Consider the following 9,574-nt stretch of genomic DNA (forward strand, 5'->3'; position numbering starts at 1 on the left):
CTAGAAGGAACTAAAGATTACAATAAAAGGAGAAGAACACTTAAATTCGACTTACAGATACAGAATGAGGTAAAATATTTTAACATTGGACATACTGAGGGATATTTTTGAACAATGGATCCAGAGTTAATTTTAAGAGTGTCTGTCTCTATAGATAGACTGTGGTTAAAAGATGCTATGGAAGAGGAACGAGTTTTACCTGACAAGATTGGGACTGATTTGAAAGTGGATTTAAAAATGACAGGCTATAAAAATGACATGGAAAAAGATGCTAAATAGGACATACAAAAAAACTGGCTGATATCTGAATAATTAAAAGGGATATACAAAGAGCAAACCAAGAGAGTGACCTGGATAATTTTCCTATATTGGATTTACAAAATGGCTTGTTAGAGCTTTGAAGAATTTTGTGAGAAAGGACAAAGAAAAAATGAAAAGACTCAAGTTCTAGGACATTATTTGAAGGACTAAAGATCAGGATTGTTAGATGTAAAAGGAAAGAACATGAAGTTGGTTTATTTGATCAAGGTTAAAATAGATATGTTGTTATCTCTGGTAACCCTTAATGGGCTTTTGCTGATCAGGACTGAAATTATGAGATTTTATGGGTTTATAGATAAGAGATGGGATGTGGGAAGAAGAGAACATTTGTTGTATTTTAAGAGAAGGTGATAAGTTACTAAAATTGTTTATACTTGTGATGAAGGGGAAAGTTACTTCTTTATATATTTTTCTTTTTCTTTGCTATATTCTTTTTTTTCCCCCTTTTCTGCACCTCCTATTTTTTTTCTTTTTTTTAGTTTGTATTAGGCATAACTTATAGGGCCTTGGCATAAGGGAGAGGGCCCTAGAGACAATTATATAGTCAGTAGCGCTCATTCTGGAGCCAGATATGAAGGTGAATTCAGCTGGAAAGTCACTTTCAAGGGCACCATTTAAAATGTGAAGGTTTAGCCTGAAGGCTGTCTGGGCCAAGCAGAGACCTGCAAAGTTTGATTACATAGTTTGTATTAGTTTTTATTATAGTAAATTAGTATTAAAAAAATAAGAAGTATCTCTATTGGGCTTCTGCCAAGGGCAGTTTAATTGCCAGAAACAGGGAACTTCCTTGTTAAGAGTTAGCGGATTTTCAGCCAGCTATTAGAGGGGGTGGTAGAGCCTCATGTGGCGCAGAGTGGTAGGCAGCAGTATTGCAACTGAAACTCTCCCCGCGACCCGAGTTCGATCCCAGCGGAAGCTGGATTCTCTCTCGGGTAGCCGGCTCAGGTCGACTCAGCCCTCCATCCTTCCGAGGTCGGTGAAATGAGTACCCAGCCTGCTGGGGAAGGTGATGACTGCGGAAGGCAATGGCAAACCACCCCGCTATAGTCTGCCAAGAAAGCATGGCAAAAGTGGCGTCTCCCCGAAGGGTCAGACATGACTCAGTGCTTGCACACAGGCCGCAACTAGGGTCTGTGTCACCCGGGGCAAACATGGATTCCACACCCATTTTGGTGCCCCCCCCAGCACTCATTTTGGCACACCCCCCAGTGTTCATTTTGGCACCCCACCAGCACGGCACCCAGGGCACATGGCCCTGTTGCCCCCCCCCCCCAGTTGCACCCCTGCTTGCACAGGGGACCTTTCACCTTTTACATTAGAGGGGGTGGGGTGGGAGAGAGATGGATTTCCCCAGTGCAATATTCTTGAAATGAAAAGAATTTGGCAAGTTGCACAGTGGATAAATTAACAGAATGAAGAGTTTTGTATCAGAGTGTCACACTCCATAGTATTTCCTTTCCAGCTAAAAATGTGAAGGGTACTGAAATAGAAATTCAGAGACAGAAAAAACTTTACCAATTCTGGGTCTGCAGAGATCAGATTTCACTATGAGTTGTTCTTTTACTGGATTTATTTCAAAAGACAAGCCTATCTTAGAATAACGAAGCCTCCCAATTGATTGCAAAGAATAATGCTTACTTACTTACATAGTGTGCTTTTTCCAGTGATTTCAATCTGTTTGCACTATGTAAGCAAGTTTAACTTAGTAGTTAAAAAACTATTAAGGAATAATAAAACAGAGAAATAGATTGTTGTCTTATTTATTATACTGTACCCTTAAGAAAAAAATAAAGTTTGGCTGACTGACTGTCAACAGATTAATAATTCCATTCAATGAAAGTAACTTGCAGGATCAATAGCTAATAAATATTCACTCCTATGCATATAGTCTGCAGCATGGATGGTTAATGTACCGTCCATGGAGATTTCATTTAGAATGAACCAGAAATCCTGCCCAACCTGACTTTTCTTTTTAGAATATTTTAATTAAACAAAGAACATTAAGTGGGAAATTGGCTTGCTGCAGAACGAAGTGTCCAACTTAATCACCATCTGTATTTCCAAGAATGCCTGGAACTTACATAGGCCATATATAAAGGAGAAGTTGTAGATGGCTTCAATCATGTTCTTGAAAGTGAACCATCTGCCTAGAAGAATAGCAATAACAACAAAACAAAGGTGAATGGTGGTGATAGGAAGTCTGTTGGGGGTTAGACAGTGAGCAACCCCCCCCCCCGTTTGCTATTTTGTGGATTGTGTTCTGTTTTGCTGCCGTATGCTGCCCACCAAGATGTCCATTCTGTCAACACACTCTCCAGGAGACCATTTAGTGAAAGAACCCATGGTTCTGAAGGTTTCAGATGATCAGAGATAGTGGCTGGGGCAACAGTTCTTTTCTAGTATATAATAAATCCTGTTAAGTTCTTGTGAGGAGCTCTCCAAGGCCCTGATTATTAGAGCTGCATGGCGCTTTGGACCTGATAGCCAAAAGGTGTTTTGGACTACAAGCATAACACCTTAAAACAGCAGCACCTTTTCCTCATATTTCACATGGGATCAAGTCTGAAGCACTGCACAGCCATCTGAATTATGTTTTCCTCTGCAAGAGACCGGCCTTCTTTATGCTGCTTTCTTATTCTGTGAGTACCAATCTATAAGCTTCTTCCCTTGGGGCTTAAACTACACAAGGAATGAAAAATTATTAGATGGGTTCAGTTATATTTGGAAGTAGAAATTGAAGAGATTTGATTCTTATTCACTGAATCTATTGCAGGATCTTGGTGCATTTGTGTGTAATCCAGGCAATTCTAACACTACAGGCCTTTTTTGTAGAAAAAGACAGATTACTAGAATCAGAGGAAGAAGAAAAAGTGAGAACGGAGATTCTAATCATCTTTTCAAATGTGTTTACAGAAAACTATATTCATTCAGGGGGCTATAATTTTATCTCAGAAAAAGTAGTTACCAGAGGAATTATTGCAATTGAGACTGTCTGGGGAAAAACCTGATTGATGAGTAAACAGTGGTTAGCATTTCAGCGACAAAGACCAATCTTGTTACTCCTTGGAATAGCCAGTTGCAGTTTTTTTATAGATTAAAGATGCCCAAACAAACTTCTATTTTCTTCATTAAAATATATATAAATATTTTCTTCCAGGTGCACCAAAATGTGGGGCAAAACCAGAATGAACTCTCTGCCTTTAAACATTGTGAAAATTAAAGAAATCTGCATGCTTCAGATTACCCCATGGATTATCACAAGGGGTAAATAACACTTGGTTTCCAAGCTACTTCCTTATGGGCTGCAGAACCCACTCTGACTACTATGGCTGAAAACCAATAGTGTGGTTTCCCATTAATTTGAGGTAGGGGGTAGATAAAAAAATTTGTAGTGTAAACCCTAAAATAGTCACTTTAAATGTCAAGGAAAAGAAACCCAAATGTCCCTGTCAAAATATAAAACCATGGGAAAAATGAAATTTTGATCCTTCTTGATTGCCACATGTGTAATGATTGCCTATTCCAATAAAAGGAGTCTCATCAGTAATTACTAGAGAAAACTAATTTATTGAATGAATAGTATGCAAAGTACAAAGAAAGCTGAGAATGAGCAAAAGCGTGCCAAATACAAACTTAAAAAGCCTTGCTCCCGTTGCGAACCCTCCCCTCAGGCTAGCATAGCAACCACCCACCCCAGATGCTAGCAACCGTTAGAATCGGCCTGAGAAAGTAACCTTGAACAGCAGAGATAACCCAAACATACATTCCAGAAGATCACAAGTCAGCACAAAGGAAATTTACCAGCGTGGCCAGGCAGGCACGCAACTGCAGATATGACATGTGAAACGTTACGAGGAACCATAAACATCAGAATGGGAACATGACATACCGCCCCCCCACAAAGAAAAAAACCTTAATTGTTAAGGTGCGGGTTTATCAGGGTAAGCAGCGTGAAACTGAGCAACCAAGTGGGGAGAGCGCACATGCCGTGCAGCGACCCACTCCGGATGAGGGAAATGCTTCCAGCGAATCAGATATTGCAGAGTGGAATGGAAACATCTAGAGTCTAATATTTCCTTGACTTCAAAATGTTGTTGACCATCAATCATTATGGGGGGAGGTGCAGCCGGCTCAGGATGCCAATGGGTAGACTCCACGAATGGTTTAAGCAAACTGCAATGAAAAACAGGGTGTAAGCGCTTGAGATTGTGAGGTAAGTCCAACTTAAAGGTAACAGGATTAATCTGAGCAACAATAGGAAATGGACCTATGAACTTGGGCGCCAGTTTTTTGGATGGTTGAGGGGATTTGATGTATTTGGTGGAAAGGTATACTCTATCCCCTATTTGAAAAACAGGTTGTGGTGCCCTTTTTTCGTTGGCATGTCGTTGATAAGTGGCTTGAGCATCGGCTAAAGCTTGCTGTATTTTTGGCCAGGAATCTGCCAGTTGTGAGGCCCAATGGGGAGGTGGGTGAGGTAGACGGTGGAGGCAATTCAGGAATAGGGACAAAGTCACGCCTGAATACAGTACGGAAGGGCACCGCCCCAGTACTTTGATGCACAGCATTATTGTAAGCAACTTCAGCAAACGGCAGGAGGTCTACCCAGTTGTCTTGTTGATAATTAACAAAAGCACGTAAATATTGTTCCAACGTGGCATTGACAGCCTCAGTATTTCCATCTGTCTGAGGATGGGACGCCGTGGATAATGCCTGTTTAGTGCCCAATAGCTTCATAAATTCCCGCCAAAAGCGTGAAGTAAATTGTGTTCCTCTGTCGGTCACCAAGTGGGCGGGGCTACCGTGTAATCTGTACACGTGAACTAGAAAGAGGCGTGCCAGCTGTTGTGCAGATGGTAGAGACGCACAAGGGACGAAATGAGCTTGCTTCGAGAAAAAATCCTTAACAACCCAAATGACAGTCTTTCTCTGGCTAGGAGGTAGATCCACAATAAAGTCCATAGAGATTTCCTCCCAGGGGTGGGAGGGATTGGCCACTGACTGCACAAAGCCCTGAGGTTTCCCCCCTTTTTGTTTTGCAGTAGCACAGACAGGGCAAGACTTGACATAAGCTTTTACATCTCGCCGCAGGGTTGGCCACCAGAACTGTCGGCGCACTAGATGAATAGTTTTTGTAAAGCCAAAATGCCCACATGAAATCATCAAAGCAATCCAACTCCAAAGCGTCCATGTCAACCAGTCGCACGAACCAGTCTGCTGCCCTCTCCTCTAGTTGGGTCGCGACAGCATTAATCTTAGCCCGCTCAGAACGAAACACGCTCCCAAACTCTTCCATATAGCTGTGTGCATTAGTCAAAAAACATGACAGCTTTGTAGGATCCCCATTAAACTTCACATTAAAGTCTCGATATCGGACCCGGGTTGGGCTATCGTGTCTTTTTGTGCTTAGCCTTTCGTGGCGGTGGTGGCTCTTCCTCCTGCACCTCTGGCGCTATTTCTTGAGCCTCTGCCAGTCGAACTTTCACACGTCTCCCCCCCTCCCGGCTCCGTCCTCTCTCCTTCTGCTCCCTACTTGGGGAAGGTAAGGAGGCTTTCTTTGGAGGCCTGCTCGGCGGGGGCCCTCCCCCCCAATATTTCCGTGGCTTTCCCTGTTTGTCTACTGGGGGAGGGGGGGTTGGGGACGCGGAGGTGTCAGGAGAGTCACTACCTTCTTCACCTCCCGTCTTTTCCTTTTTCTGAGTGTCCCTGGTAAAGGTTAACTTTGCCAACAAATCCTCTATGGATTTCATCCTCGCCTCCAGCTGCTGGGATTTCTCCGTCTCCATCTCCGTTGGTGTCACTGCTCTCGTCCTTTTGGTGATCTGCACGGTCGGAAACAGCGAGGAATACACCGGCTTGGCTGGGGCTGGTGGCGACCCATACAAGGGTCCCTCCGTCTTCTTGACTACCACTGACTTCACTGCCTTCTCCGTATCACAACTGAAATCCGTTGCCTCGGAGAGGTCATCCAACCCTGGTGTGAGAGTCCCCTCTCTCTGCGGTCCCATGGGCTCTTTTTCCCCACCTCTGGAGAGCTGACTTTCCCCCGAGCCGGTGGTTGAGGTTGGGGCAGTTTCAGTCATCGCTAATTAAACTCCTCACAGGAAACTGGATGGATGCTAGCGGACTGATATTAAAGATTGTCAGCTTTATGTAATGATTGCCTATTCCAATAAAAGGAGTCTCATCAGTAATTACTAGAGAAAACTAATTTATTGAATGAATAGTATGCAAAGTACGAAGAAAGCTGAGAATGAGCAAAAGCGCGCCAAATACAAATTTAAAAAGCCTTGCTCCCGTTGCGAACCCTCCCCTCAGGCTAGCATAGCAACCACCCACCCCAGATGCTAGCAACCGTTAGAATCGGCCTGAGAAAGTAACCTTGAACAGCAGAGATAACCCAAACATACATTCCAGAAGATCACAAGTCAGCACAAAGGAAATTTACCAGCGTGGCCAGGCAGGCACGCAACTGCAGATATGACATGTGAAACGTTACGAGGAACCATAAACATCGGAACGGGAACATGACACATGGCACAACCATCTCTTTGAATCATCATCTGCAGATCCCAAATCTTCTCAAAGCAAATATGTGGATTCCTGAAACTTGTTCCCTCTTCAGCAAATGCATTGCTCAGTATTGACTTTTGCTGGTGGATTCTGCTGACTTTGATTGACAAAACACTTGTGGGGCATGAGAGGGGTGAGAACCAATTTCCACAGAAATTTGACTTTAATTAAGAATTTGTGTAGCCAACTGGAAAATTAAGAGCTGTCTTTGCTTTGGATTTATCAAAGCCAGAAAGTCTTTGCACAATACCTGCTCACAAGCAGGCAGACTCGAGATAAATGATACACTGGGCGAAGTTCTTCTCTTTTGAGTGGGATAAGGGCCTAACAATAAATATAACATCTCGTCCATGATATAGTAGGATTTGAGGAACAATTGTTGGTGAATGCTTGTCATAACACTCAAATAAGCTGGCTGGATTTTTAATTAATGTGTGAACTGATTGTGACAAATGGTGGTTTGCTCCCATTTGCATCTTCCCTACCCATAATTGATCATGCTTTTTGGTTAAATAGAAGCCATGACACCTTGCTACCATGGAGATGTCATTCAAAATAATAGGAGGATTCTTATAGCTCCGAGGGTTACAGATACATGGAACAGAGCTGAATATAGAAGAAAAGTCCCCACCTGCCTATTCTTCTCTTCTATTTTTTAATGCTACTGCCCTATTTCAAATTAGACCAGTTTTGCCAACCTTTATTTCAGTTGAGGACTGCATTTTCTCAGATTAAGCTCTTGGGGGGTAGCAAATGATAAATGGGGTTGGAGCAAACACTGGATGAGACCACAGCCAAAAATAGAAGGGGCAACCATTCGTTCCAATGTTAACTTTTTTTCTGACACCACTTTCTCATGTCTCCCTCTGTCTCTCCCTCCTTTTCTAAAGGAACAGATATTTCTGCCTAAAGCTTGAAATATATTATTATTACTATCGTAAGCAGGTGGAATTCCATCTGTGTATGAATTCTGAGCGAAGAGATCCTGGTGGGGTGGAGGAGAAGCATAAACAGGAAGTATTTTGCTGACAAAATAAATAAACAAATCCTAAATTGGTAATTACATTAAAATTACATCAGTTTTAGAAAGATATATGGCATATTTAAGTGGCTGTGGATTTTTCAGAGCATTTTTAATGGATAAAAGTCCTTCTGTTTTATAACCTGATGGAATAACAGGAGCACATAAATGGCACTCACCCAGAATGCCAGAACGATATACCTCAGCACAGCAGTATAATGTCCATGGACACCTCCCTTGGCATCCACTAGCCATTGTCCCTGAATTTTTTTTTAATTGAAAGAAGACAGAAAGAAGAAGCAATCTCACCAGTTTACCTTTTAGTAAATAGATGTTTGTAACTGGCCAAACCCACTAGGTCAGCCATCTTGTGAAGAGGCAAGACTTCCCTAGGCAGCCTTTTTGTCCTGCCATCCACATCATGGCTCACAATTTGCTGACTTGGCTGCAAAGGTTGGTTACCCCTGCATCTCATCATGCATTTGAAAAGGACCTTAATGACTTCCATTTGGTAAATGAGTAATCACCATTACTAAAATACAGAGATGGGTAAAACACAAAGTATCCATCATTGGCCTCTTGCTGCTGCCACCATGAAGTAACAGCATCTGTAAGGGGCCTGAAACCTAAATGATATTGCAAGCTGAACTTTGAGGCATTTAAATGATACAGTGTGGTGCTATCTAAAGCCTGATTTACAAATGATAGTGCAACAGATTAAGACACAGAGTGAAGAGTGTGGCATTTCAAATCCCTAGGCTAGATGATGTTATCTGTAGGCTGTGTGGCAAAGTACATAATGCAGCGTACTCACTTCTGGCTTGGGAGTCTTTTCAGTGAAATCCCAAATGCCCTGCATCGAACTTGTCACCATGGACAACTGCCAGCCAAATCGCCATTAAAAGTGAGCAGAGATCACCCTCATGTTGGAAATATTTTCTCCAATTAATAGCAGACCCAAGGGTGCCTGCAGGGGGACAAGAGAGGGCAAGTGATATCATACATCTCACGATGTCATTGCACAAAGGCCACACACCGCAGCACTTGCATTAGTCACACGGGTGTCTTGAATAATGAAGCTATGACGTATGACGTCATGATAGCTGGATACTGGATGCTTACAAATGGCCAGCTATTTTCTACTGTTATTATGCCACGCAAACAAGAAATTGAGCTTCTCACTTGCACTACAGCAAATTGCAAATCCCTGCAAATCTCTTCACTTTATTCTTCCATAAATATTTAATTCATTTCTAGTCCTCTTCAGATCTCTTGCCCACTCGTTCTCCCTGCCGGGCCTAATTCCACAATCTTGGGAAATTGTCCAATTGGAAATGTTTTGCATGTTTGGTCTAAGCCATTCTGGTTCCAAAGCAGGACCATGTGGGAGAGGAAGGAATAATTACCCTTAGCCCCACAGCTGAAGAGGGCCTTATCAAAACCTCCGTTCAATATCTGGAATTTCCAGATGGATCAATCCTTTTCATTTGAGGGAGTAAAAGGAATCAACTGATATTTAATACTACAAATGATGTTGTTGCCATTTTGGGTTTCCCAAAGCATCCTCATTTATATGGCCACATCATATTCTAGAGATGACGGACTCGTCCCTGGGGGAGCTGGGGGTGTTGATGACCGACAGGAGGCTCTGGCGTGGGC

Source organism: Candoia aspera, chromosome 13 (genome assembly GCF_035149785.1).
Source record: "Candoia aspera isolate rCanAsp1 chromosome 13, rCanAsp1.hap2, whole genome shotgun sequence".
NCBI lineage: Eukaryota > Metazoa > Chordata > Lepidosauria > Squamata > Boidae > Candoia > Candoia aspera.